Below are 12177 nucleotides of genomic sequence, written 5' to 3'. Positions count from 1 at the left end.
TCAGGTAAGGGAGGGGCAGCTGACACAGCAAGCCACACACTAGGTTGGGAAGAAAGCATTTCAGGCACCAGCTTGAGGTGTTGAGGACTGAAACAGAAGGCACAGCAAGGTGTGGGGGAGAGTGGAGGCAAGGTCATGCAGAGCCTTGGGTTTTTGCTGAAGGGTTTGGAATTTAAGTACCTCAGGAAACCATTGAGGACAATACAGTAAGGGAATGACATTCAATACCAATATGTCATATATTTATTCTTTCTATAGATTGGAAGGCTACTCAAATGGGATGTTTTAGTTCTAAAGCAAACCTTGTCCTTTCTGAAATTCAAAGCAGATAGTTTCCCTTCTTGCTCCTTTATGTAGGACAGCTAGCTGCTCCTCATATTCAGGTCTTCTGAGTATTTCTTTTCTTTTTCAATAATATTCCCTTGATGTTGTTTAGATAATTACAATAAGTGGTTATGAATGGATTATATATTTGGGCTATGAACAGGAGCATGATATCTACAAATTCTCTTCTTCAGACCTGCAAATCCAAGAGATACATCTCTCTGGAAGATAAGAGAGCTTCTTCCTCAAGATCAAAAAAGGTCTGTATTGCTTGCTGTCACATTTATATGAAATTAATTATGGAACCAATACCAATTTTCTGTAAAAGAGGCATTTTCAACATATTTACTTATGTTTCTGTTACAGGAGACTGGAGTGAGATCCATGTAGGGAATCCCCAGGAGGAAGGATTGGCACACCTGGAACCCGAGGAGCTTGCTTCCTGGGAAGGCTCCTGTCTGATGTGTAGGAGACAGAATGTCCTACTGACTCTTCAAAGGGAGGCTCCAGGGGATCGAGACCAACACGCAGTATCTCACTCTCCACCACTGGGGACACTGTACAGTCCTTTTTCTAGAAGTGGAAAGTACGAGATTGTTCTACAAGAGGAAGATTCCAGGGGCTTAAAAACACAGAGGTTTGCACCTTGGGAGCCCCTTGGAATGTTGACAACTCAGGATCTAAAGGAAAGTTCTGTGTTAATGAGTTACAGAATTCACGTGGAAGTAAATGTCACTTTATGATCAATAATAATACTGAGTGAGGAGCACTATGCAGGAAGAAATCTTCCATAGAAAGACAGGCAGGGAGAAGCTTAGGCCAACCTTAGACCTACCTAATAGAGCAAGCTTGAGATAAACTGCCAGAATGGCCAAATAAGAGACTCTATGAAATAGCAATCCTGTAACTATAATAGTCATACAGAAATTTTCTCCTCTAAATCACGATACCAAATAGGAAAAATGATCTACAAGTGCCCCATGTGTAGGGAATTTTTCTCTGAGAGAGCAGATCTTTTTATGCATCAGAAAATTCACACTGCTGAGAAGCCCCATAAATGTGACAAGTGTGACAAGGGTTTCTTTCATATATCAGAACTTCATATTCATTGGAGAGACCACACAGGAGAGAAGGTCTATAAATGTGATGATTGTGGTAAGGATTTTAGTACTACAACAAAACTTAACAGACATAAGAAAATCCACACAGTGGAGAAGCCCTATAAATGCTATGAGTGTGGCAAAGCCTTCAATTGGAGCTCACATCTTCAAATTCACATGAGAGTTCATACAGGTGAGAAACCCTATGTCTGTAGTGAGTGTGGAAGGGGCTTTAGTAATAGTTCAAACCTTTGCATGCATCAGAGAGTCCACACCGGAGAGAAACCCTTTAAATGTGAAGAGTGTGGGAAGGCCTTCAGGCACACTTCTAGCCTCTGCATGCATCAGAGAGTTCACACAGGAGAGAAGCCCTATAAATGTTATGAGTGTGGGAAGGCCTTCAGCCAGAGCTCGAGCCTCTGCATCCATCAGAGAGTACACACTGGGGAGAAGCCCTATAGATGTTGTGGGTGTGGGAAGGCCTTCAGCCAGAGCTCGAGTCTCTGCATCCACCAGAGAGTGCACACTGGGGAGAAACCTTTTAAATGTGATGAGTGTGGGAAGGCCTTCAGTCAGAGCACCAGCCTCTGCATCCACCAGAGAGTGCACACAAAGGAGAGAAACCATCTCAAGATATCAGTTATATAGAGCGTTTTGCTAAGAGTTAAAAATCTTGAAACCCATAAGTGCCACTAGGAAGGAAACCCTGTAAATACCTACATTGACCCAAGAAATTTTTGCAGCAAGCCCCAGCAGGACATTCTTTTTGAAGAGGCATATGTGAGGTTGGGTTTTTTTTTATTCATGCCACGTGTGTTCCACAATTTGACTTTAAATCTGGAATCCCTCTCAGTGTCTGCCCAAGATGGGCTGTGAGTCCCAGTCATGGGTGTATGTTTCCTGGGATTTGGGCATGATGCCTCAGTAGTGGGAAATGACACAGGAAACTATCATTGCCTAGCCTCCTGAGTCACCATCTGTCTACACTTTACCTAAAAGTTACCCCAGACATCGCCCCCTTCAGGAACTCATGCCCTTCCTTCTCTCGATTCAGGCATACTGGCTAATGCATTTGAAATGCAAAGCTCCCACAAAGACAGTGTTCTGGTATTTCTGAGGTTATTCCGTGGTTCAGCTCCTACATATTGTCCCATATATCCCATTACTTCTGACCCCACTTTACCTGTATGTCTTCACAGTACCCGTAAATATCCACCCCTTCCTAGATGGCATTAAATCTCATTTTAGATTTTAGGTGACTCATAATTTCCATTCACTTGGCCCATCAGAGAAATCACTGGCAGACATACATGCCCTTGAACTTTTCTTGAACTTTGTTTTAAACATGTTGTGGATTCTACTAATCACTGTGTCTCTATGTTAGACTTAATTTTCTAGTGGCTACATCACATATTTTTAACTTGAATTTTTTTTGGAAATAGCTGAATGTAAATAGGAAGAAGCAAGGAAGCAAAGTTGGAACTTCTCTCCATCTAAAACTGCCCTCTTGGGCTCCTTTTGCATGGAGCTCCTTTTACCAGCTAGGGAAGACTGTAGGAGAAGATGGTGGGAGGAGTCACTAATATTTAGTCTCTGTTTCTGTAATTTGGGGCAGTAATGTGTGTGTAGGAGTCCTCGATACCTTCATTGAGGATTATGTATCCCTTCATTTTTAGGCATGAATGTCTATGTCACTCACTCTCTCCTTTCCTTTCTTCATTCATTCAACAAGTATTTATTGAACACCTCCTATGTGCCAGGCACTGTGCTAGGTGCTGGGAATACCACTAAGACAGACAAGGGCCCTACTCTCATGGAGTTTACTTCTGGTGGAGGAGACAAAGGATACGCAAGTAAGCAAATACATAATGTAGTTTGAGATAGTGATTAAGTGCTATGAAGAAAATAAACTAGGGTGATGATTTAGAGTGGGGGTGGGGTGGGGGTGGGGCATCATTAGCGGTCAGGGAAGGCCTTTCTGAGGGGGGCATTGGAGTGAAGCGCACAAGGCTGGGAGCATTGCTGGTCAGCCCTGCTGTTGTGTTTAGGAGCAGAAGGCGGCCGGGTGCTAGGGTGGAGCGAGCCACAGGGAGGGGAGAGATACTGAGCTGCTCAGTATCCCGTCGTTTATAGGCCCCTTTTTTTGTTTATAGGCCCTTTTTTCTTTTTCTTTCTTTCTTTCCTTTTCTTTTTTCTTTTCTTTTCTTTCTTTTCTTTTCTTTTCTTTTCTTTTCTTTTCTTTTCTTTTTTTTCTTTTCTTTTCTTTCTTTTCTTTTATTGTGGCTAGATTGATATTAAAAACTCATGTGGAAGAACTCAAGGAATGTATAGAAGACCAAAAGTCCCCAATGACAAGAACAAAAAGCAACTAATTTTTAACTTTGTTTCTCTTCTCATTCCTGTTTCCATTGATTCCCACATGTAGTCCTTATGCTCAGGAAGTCTTGGGGGAAGTTAAGGATCTTTGAAGCTCTGAAATGGGTGAGCAGGTTCATGGTGTCTGTCAACTGTCTTAAGAGGTTGGGAATGAACTACCCTAAATAGTCATCAAAATACTGAAACAAAGCTTGATTTTCTCTTCATATTTGAATTAATTTCTTCTGTTTGACTGGAAGGGGTTTTTGTGTACCTGAAACCTCAAGGCATAAAGGAGATTTAAAAGGAGCACATAATTTAAAGGATGGGCCACGAAACTAGAGATGGGCTTTGGGGATAAATGTGTTCCTCTCTGGATTCTCATCCAGACAGCTATGTTCACAGCCTTTGGGAAGTCCCTTCTCCTGCGTGTCCTCCTTGACCAGGAGAGGGCCAGCCTAGTTCCTGGGTGAAGCCCCTTCCAGGCCTGACGCCCTCGACTACGATTTACTGTAGTGTCTTACCCTCGTCCATGTCACGGTAGCCTGCGGCATTAGAGAGCCGCCTAGACTTTTAGTTGGTAGAGAGACAGCTGAAATATCATCAGTAGGATTTTAGTTTTAGGAAAAATCGGTTTGATTTCTAGCTTTATTACTATTAGGTGTGTGAGCTTGGGCAGATTGCCTAATCGTTGAGTCTAGTTTTCTCACAAAATGAGGACATTAGGCTAAATGATTTCCGAGTTTCCAGCTAGTCCTAGAGTTCTATATTTCTACATAGTTGAATTATTTTATCATGCTGTTGCTGGGGAATATGACTAACACTTTTGAAGCTACTAATTTTATGTCGAGCTTTAAAGTCCATAATTGTTATCTTTGGAAAATATTATTTGACCTACAGTATGTCCAAATCAATTTAATAAAATCACTTTATAACAGGGTTCTGTGCTTCACATGTAGTTGTGTGAATTCAGAGGTCATCTGTGTGTGTGTGCGTGTGTGTGTGTGTGTGTGTGTGTGTGTGTGTGTGGTTTGGCTTGTGTATTATGCCTAGGGTGACCATATAATTTAATGTCCAACTGGGCTCTTAAGAGTAAAGGGGGTGCTGTTAATGAGGACCGCAGGCCTGAATTGGGAATGTCCCAACAAAGCAGGTTGTAAGGACACCCCGGCCCAAGAGTCACAACCCAGGCAAGTAAGAAATGACTAAATTGCACCATGAATTCTTCAGAGGAGTTGCGAGGTCTGTGGCAAATGGGAAAGCGTGCCTAACTGAAGGGATGGCCCTACTGGGCTGTAGATGTTTATCTCCATGGTAGAATATAGGCCAGAGGTTCCCACACATTCTGCTCTTTTAAGGGAAAACCAGCAAGCTGGATTTTTACATAAAGTTTAGTGATATTTGAGTGTTGGCAACAAATTCACATTCCCTATGTGACCCATCTTGGTCATTTGTATTACCTGCCTAGTGCCTATAGGCTTTTATTTCACTTTGCAAAGCCCAGCTCTGGTCCTCTGATCACTGTGGCCCGCCTCCTGGTAAGGTGTTAACATAATTCTTGGGTTTAGCTGTGGTGACCATGTTCCGTGCCACAGGCTTCAGCACGGGTTCTGGCGTCTGCTGGCTTTGAGGGGCAAGTCTACATCCTGCTTCCACATCAAGGCAGAAGCAGTCCAAATTGGCCTTTCTGACAGAGGATTTGGGAAGAGAGGTCACATGTGAGCTCTTGTGTCCCCCATTGAGTCACTCTGGGTGCCTACTAAGATTCCACAGTTTCTGACTTGGGACCCTGAATACATGGCAGATTGCACCTCTAAGAACTGTCAGATCAAAGAGCCACAAACATCCAGATGGTCTGCTGTAGGGACCAGGGGCACCCAGGCCTGTCACAGACCACCTTGAGGAAGTTGTCGGATTCTTTAGTGTTGTGCGAACCTGGACATGATGCCTTCTGAGGGACTTCCCAACTCTTGGTTCTGTTATCCTAAAAAATGTTCAGTTGTTAAACAGTTTTTCTGTACAGCTTGCTATTATTCTCAGGCATTTGAAAAAAAAACAGGTGAACAGAAAGCAAAAAGTCAGAAGGCCTCAATGGTGGAATCAAACCTGAGGGGAGAGGTGGGGGAAAGGCTGCTGCCATCACTGGGCAGGAGCCGAATATAAATAGCGTTGCTAAGTTAAGATAGAGTTAGCGAGAGATGGGGAGAATGACGTTGGCAGAGCTATGACTCTGTGCCTTATGCAGCTTCCTAGCTTCCCCAGACCTCAGGTTTCTTACCTATAAAATGGTTTTGCACATTACCTAACTTGTAAAGTAGTTGGAAGGACTAAACAAACCTACATAAAGTGCCTAGTATGTAGTAATACAAGGGGAGGAAAACAATTCCCATTGCCTATTAAGGAAGATGGGTCCCCTTATTTGGAGTTCTCTTGTTCTGCTGGACCACACTGTATTGGGTTTGGACATCTAAATTTGGGGGTAGATCCTAGAGAGAGCTGAATTGCTTCATGTGAGTAGAGCCAGCAGAACATGACTCTCCCAGGGTAGTATGGAACAAGAAAAGAGAGGATCCCTGGGTTTAGCGCCTGCCTTTGGCCCAGGGCGCAATCCTGTAGTCCCGGAATTGAGTCCCGCATCAGGCTCCCGGCATGGAGCCTGCTTCTCCCTCCTCCTGTGTCTCTGCCTCTCTCTCTCTCTCTCTCTCTCTCTCTCGGTCTATCATGAATGAATGAATGAATAAATAAATTTTTAAAGATTAAAAAAACAAGAAAAGAGAATTGGAAAGGTGATTGGAAGAGAGAGACCTAGAGGTTTCATAGATGAACCCTTCTGACCTCAGAATCCCTCCTTAAAGTCTTGGGATGCTTGGTCGAGTGGATTGCTCATAGAAACTGGAAGGACCGAGTGCTGTCTCCCAGCTGGAATGGGCTACAGCATCTGTACTACAATAAAAATAAATGTTTGAGCCAGAAGAGGGTAGCCACGAGACCAGGAGCTCCAAGGGGTGCAGAAGAAGCCTTTAGGAGAGTTTCAAGCTGCCATAGGCCGTGTTTACCCAAACCCTGACAGGGTGGGGAGGCCTCTAGGTATCTTTGTTACTACTCGTAGTATGCATAGGTAGAATACTTTGAAGATCATGAGTAAACTGGGACATTTTTATTTAATTTTTTTTAAAGATTTATTTGTTTATGATAGAGAGAGGCAGAGACACAGGAGGAGGGAGAAGCAGGCTCCATGCCAGGAGCCTGATGTGGGACTCGATCCCGGGACTCCAGGATCACACCCTGAGCCAGAGGCAGGCGCTAAACTGCTGAGCCACCCAGGGATCCCCTAAACTGGGACATGTTTTTAATCATTCCCGTAGTAGGCACACGAGCAAATCCAAAGATGCCAGGGCCTTGTGTTTATGATCTACGTCAGGGAGAGCTTGGCGTAGATCTCAATGGAAGGTGACCGTCATACCAAAGCACTTTTGTTGCTCAGATTTAGGCACATGCAAATGAAATACAATGTTAAGAGTAGAATAAAAAAAAAAAGTAGAATAATAGCATATAAAGATTGCTTTTATTGGTTTCCAGGTGAATTTATTCATTTTATAGACTCTGTCTTATGTGTACCTTGCCCGTTATATTTACTAAATAATCCTTCTGAAAATGAGTTCACTCAGAGGCTTCCCCTCCTCCTCTGGGCTGGTCCTGGTCCAGGTCATCTCTGCATCATGAATTATGGTGGGAGTGTTGTGTTTGGAGAGATTTTAAACCTGGTATCTATAGATGTGTTTCAGAGAGGTCTCAAACCTTCTTAAGTTGTATGCAGAATTTTGTGTATATGTGGGTATATGCATTTTTCTAGGAAGAGGGGCTCTAATCTAGTGTAAAGTGTAAGCTAGTGTAAAGAGCACTAGTTGAGGAAAACTATCTGATTTAGCCATGTGGTTATTGGCTGCTCAGTCGCCATAGGGGAAGGAGCTTCAGAATACAAAACAGAGGTGGGTCCACTGAAACAAGTCGAGAACTTTGGGTATGATAAATGGAAGAAAAAATACCACACGGTGCTGTGTTGTAAAAAAGGAGAGAAGGCCTTTGGCATCAGACAAAAGATACATATGCGTGTATTGTTGCACTGGATATAACAGATCAGCTGTGTTATGGTATCATGTAATGTGCTTAAGAGAAAAGTTCTGTGAGCAATGTATGGAAGATGAGAACCATGAGGGGTTTCAGAAGCTGGAAGGAGTTGGCTGTGTGGAAACCTGCAGCTAACAACAGAGTTTGCATCTTGGTTGCAAAGAAGGTCATTCTTGCTGTAACAGTTGGAGTGAGGTCCCCAGTGCTAGTGTGGGTCGTATTTAGATTCTCAAATAAACCTATTCTGTCACTTGGTATTGTGTTCTCCATGTTTAATTTCTATGTCCCACTTGCCTACAGTACAGAATTAAGGTAATACGTCTTTGTTAACATTTAAGTCTGTCACCTCGAGCCTTCATCCTGTCTCCAGAGTGTCCGCCTTACACCTGGCACTCCTCTGTCCTAATGTGCCACCCTCCTCCCTTTCTGAGGTAAGCTTGAGACCCACAGGGATTAGTCCAGAGCATGAGTCCTGTCTCTGTCCCATGGAGAGCGAGCAGGAGGTTGTCACTAGGGTAGCAGCCTGCCATGTTTCTCTGTAGCTGTCATGGCCATGTCGTTACTGCCAATGACCACTTTTGGAGAAAACCGAATTCTCTGAGTTACATACCAGGACAGATCAAGAGCACAGTGTAAAACAAGATGGTAGGAGTAAAATTAAGCACAATACTAATCATAGAAAACATGAATGGGTTAAATTCTACCCTTTACAGACATTTTCAAGTTAAATTAGAAGCTTCACCACAACTATGTGAATAGGTTGATTATAAGAGACCACCTGTAGGAAGTGACATGAAGCCTGAAAGAATGGAAAAACCCCAGAAAAAGGCTCACAAAGAGGACACAAATGGTGATAGCATTGTCCATCAAAGTAGAATGCAAGGTAAATGGCATCGATTTATGAGATTTGTCAAGAAGATAGTTAACTGTGCTTTTTGTTTTGCTAACATAGCTTTGAGAGATAGTTTATGTTTTTAGAAATATGATGAGAAAGTTAGTAATCCCTAGTGGCAGTAGGCTCTATTCTCAGAAATCTGCAAATCAACTAGATTAAGAAGGATCTAAGTCCTCAATTGGCTTTAACAACGATCTGTCAATTGTCTGTGAACTGTGTGCCAATAAGCCTTCTTGGAACATTCATGAAAATTGACCCATGTTTTATGCCAGAGAGAAAATCTCACCAAATTCCAGAATGTGGAATATCCCCCAGGTCACATTCTCGGACTATAAAACAATAAACATCAAAGTCGCTGAGAAAGAGCCAAAAATCCTGTCCACTTGGAAATAAAGCACAACAGAACATTCTCTTCCCTCTCCACATTAACAGCTAGAGTCTAAATCAAAGCATGTCCACATTATCAGAGACGAGTGACCATGATGGCATCACATAATGCATCTTGGTGGATGGGACCAAGATGAGTGAACTGTTCCTTTAAATTCTTTAATTAGGGCAGCCCAGGTGGTTCATCGGTTTAGCGCCACCTTCAGCCCAGGGCGTGATCCTGGAGACCCAGGATGGAGTCCCACGTGGGGCTTGCTTCTCCCTCTGCCTGTGTCTCTGCCTCTCTCTCTCTCTCTCTCTCTCTCTCTCTCTCTCTCTCTCTCTCTCTCTCTCTCCTCTCTGTGTGTTCTCATGAATAAATAAAATATTTTTAAAAATCTTTTATTAGATAAATAGTAAAACTAAATTTTCAAACTAATAAGGGCCTTTATCAAGATTCTCATCTGTTCTGCTCCTATCACCTGTTACTGTACTGAGTCATTTTGAAAAATAAGGATAGAACACTTTGATCGGTCATCCAATTTTTGAAAACACAGGCATATAATCTTAAGAGGTTCAGTTATGCCTTCTTACTTAAATGATTGAATAGTTTTAATTTTTACTCTTTGTTCTAGAAGAGATTACATAGCACATAGATTAATAACTATGTCCTTCTCTGCTTGCTGATTGAACAAAATTAAGGCGACATCTGATATTAATGTTTCAATCAATCATTTGAGCTTTGAAAGTGTAATACAACCCATTAGATGGATTCTAGGGGTGGGGCTTACCAAGTGTTGACAACATTGTTGCATTTTTGCAGGAGTATTCAGATTTTCTCCCTAATTAAAAAAAATTTTTTTTTATCTGAGAGAGAGTGCACGCATGAGCAGTTAGGGAGAGGGGCAGAGGGAGAAGAACCAGCAGACTCATGAGCAGGGAGCCCGATTTGGGACTCAATCCCAGGACCCTGAGATCATGACCTGTGCTAAAGGCAGATGCTTAAACAACTGAGCCACCCAGGTGCCCCCATTGATGATTTCTGGTTTCCCAGAAAAGTCATATTGTTTTTGGACATCTCATTTTAGAGATGTACATGACTCTAAGTTCTTAGCTGTCACTATGATTAATAACCTTTTCTCATACCTCCCATTGTGTATATTTTCTTTTCTCTCTTACTAGTTGCCCTGTATATTATTCCCTCCCCCCACCATCCCTCCTAAGAAGTGGACATTGACTCTGACGATCAGTTGTGCTGTGTGTATTCTGTATTCTTACTGATTACTCTTCTATTATCATCAATCACATCCTCTTCCTTAGTTTTATTGTGGTGTTCTTTTTCTAGTTTTTTGTTAGTCCAATGCTTCATTTTGCTTCTTGTTTAATAATAAATATATTAAAGCTATCCATTTTCCTAAGAAAAACACACTTCATTATATCTGTCATAATGAAGCTGGCATTAGGCTGCGGTTTCAGTCTTGACCAGTAGCTTTCTGGTTACATCCCATAGATCTTGAAAATGCTCACCATTTTCTAAACAATATTTAATTTGCAGTCACTTTTACCTCTTGGGTCTGAGAATTATTCAGAGGAGTTTATCGAATGTTTTTAAGTTGTATTGTATCTCTTTCTCATTCATCATTATTAGAGAATCTGGCCTGTACAACTTCTGCTTTTAAGAACTGCCACAGCAAAAAACAAAAAACATGGAGTATTTCCCTGGGGAAAGTTGCAGAAGGCACGTGTGTGCACAAACACACACATACACATACATACATACATACACACACACACCAACAAAAAAAACCCCAAATTACATTTCTGTCATGTGGAATCCTGTAATAGAATTTTCAAACTCTTAACTCAGAATAGAGAAGTAAGGTTATCTTCTGTGCCAACCTGAGTTTACATACTGAAATTCGTACCTACCACACAAACTGGTCTGACAGTGGGTTAAGGAGGAACGTGGTGGCTTTTTTGCTACTCTGGACAAATCAATAAAAACATGAAAAGATACTTCTAGAAGCACCAGCCTGCCTCCTTTGACAAAGCGAGATGCCCACAACCTTGTGTCTTTGGGTTCGGGAATGCTTTGCCCCTAGAGAGAGTGGCAGTGTCCTGAGAGGTGGGTGTCCTCAGAGCCAGGGGCTGAGGATCGGATGGCTGGCTGTAAGGAATCCTGGCTGCCAAGGACTCAGTGCTGTACTCTAGGGAATAAGACAAAGGTCCACATGCGAGCTCCACTTCGGGGAGGGAGAACGGGCCCTCACAGCATGTACTCGATTTCATGGGCTTGAACAGAGCAAATCAGGGCCACCAGGTCAGTACAGAGCAGAGGCCTCCCCAGAGCAGTCCTAGTCCCTCCTGGGAAGCCAACCCTGGCAAGAGTGGGTCTGAGTGGGATTCCATTTGGTTTAGGCAAAGAAATTGGGAATTTCTGGCACGCGAGAAGTTGTGAAGTGATCAATACCTTTAAACTTAATTTATTGTATTTTTCAAATCCTATATACTATGTTTACTTGTTTTTACTTGATCTAGCAGGTGTTTGAGGGAATTATTTTTCACTACGATACTGGTTTGGTTAATGTCTCGGTAGTATTTTTTTTTTTTTTTCTCAGAGGTATTTCTAATTCTGTGCTGTTCATTGTATAACAAATGCCCATGATTTAGTTTTCAGTTGTCCCCTCTATGGAGGTAAAATGCCAGTCTTTGATCTTGCTAAATGGTGTTTGAGTTCTGTGTCAATACAGTTCTCCTCATATATACTAATGTATATGTGTGTGTCCTGCTTTTTCCAGAGAAATGATCAAAATCTGTATGTGCGCTGTAGTGTGATTGATTTGCACTTAGCATATGCTTTAGTGGCTGCTTGATATACACACATTCATTATGTGCACCTTTAATGTTTTAATGGCTCCATCTGTTTTAATGGATATTTCCAACTGTCCTCTGATCATGGAAATCTCCCCCATGTTTTTTATACCTTTTTTTTTTTTTGAAATGTGTAAA

At 42.2% G+C, this 12177-nt stretch overlaps 1 non-coding gene across 3 annotated transcripts in view; it reads left to right on the top strand.

The window, feature by feature from the left end:
• ZNF664 overlaps positions 1 to 4719 on the top strand; it is a 43524-nt gene extending 38805 nt beyond the window's left edge. For all 3 annotated transcript variants that reach the window (XR_005379101.1, XR_005379102.1, XR_005379100.1), the window contains exons 3-4: positions 519 to 584; positions 691 to 4719. This is a non-coding gene — a transcript (zinc finger protein 664). The remainder of the gene's footprint in view (positions 1 to 518; positions 585 to 690) is intronic.
• The last annotated feature ends 7458 nt before the right edge of the window (positions 4720 to 12177 follow it).

This window comes from Canis lupus, chromosome 26, assembly GCF_011100685.1.
Source record: "Canis lupus familiaris isolate Mischka breed German Shepherd chromosome 26, alternate assembly UU_Cfam_GSD_1.0, whole genome shotgun sequence".
Classification (NCBI taxonomy): Eukaryota; Metazoa; Chordata; class Mammalia; order Carnivora; family Canidae; genus Canis; species Canis lupus.
This window is presented reverse-complemented; position numbering and strand designations above follow the sequence as displayed.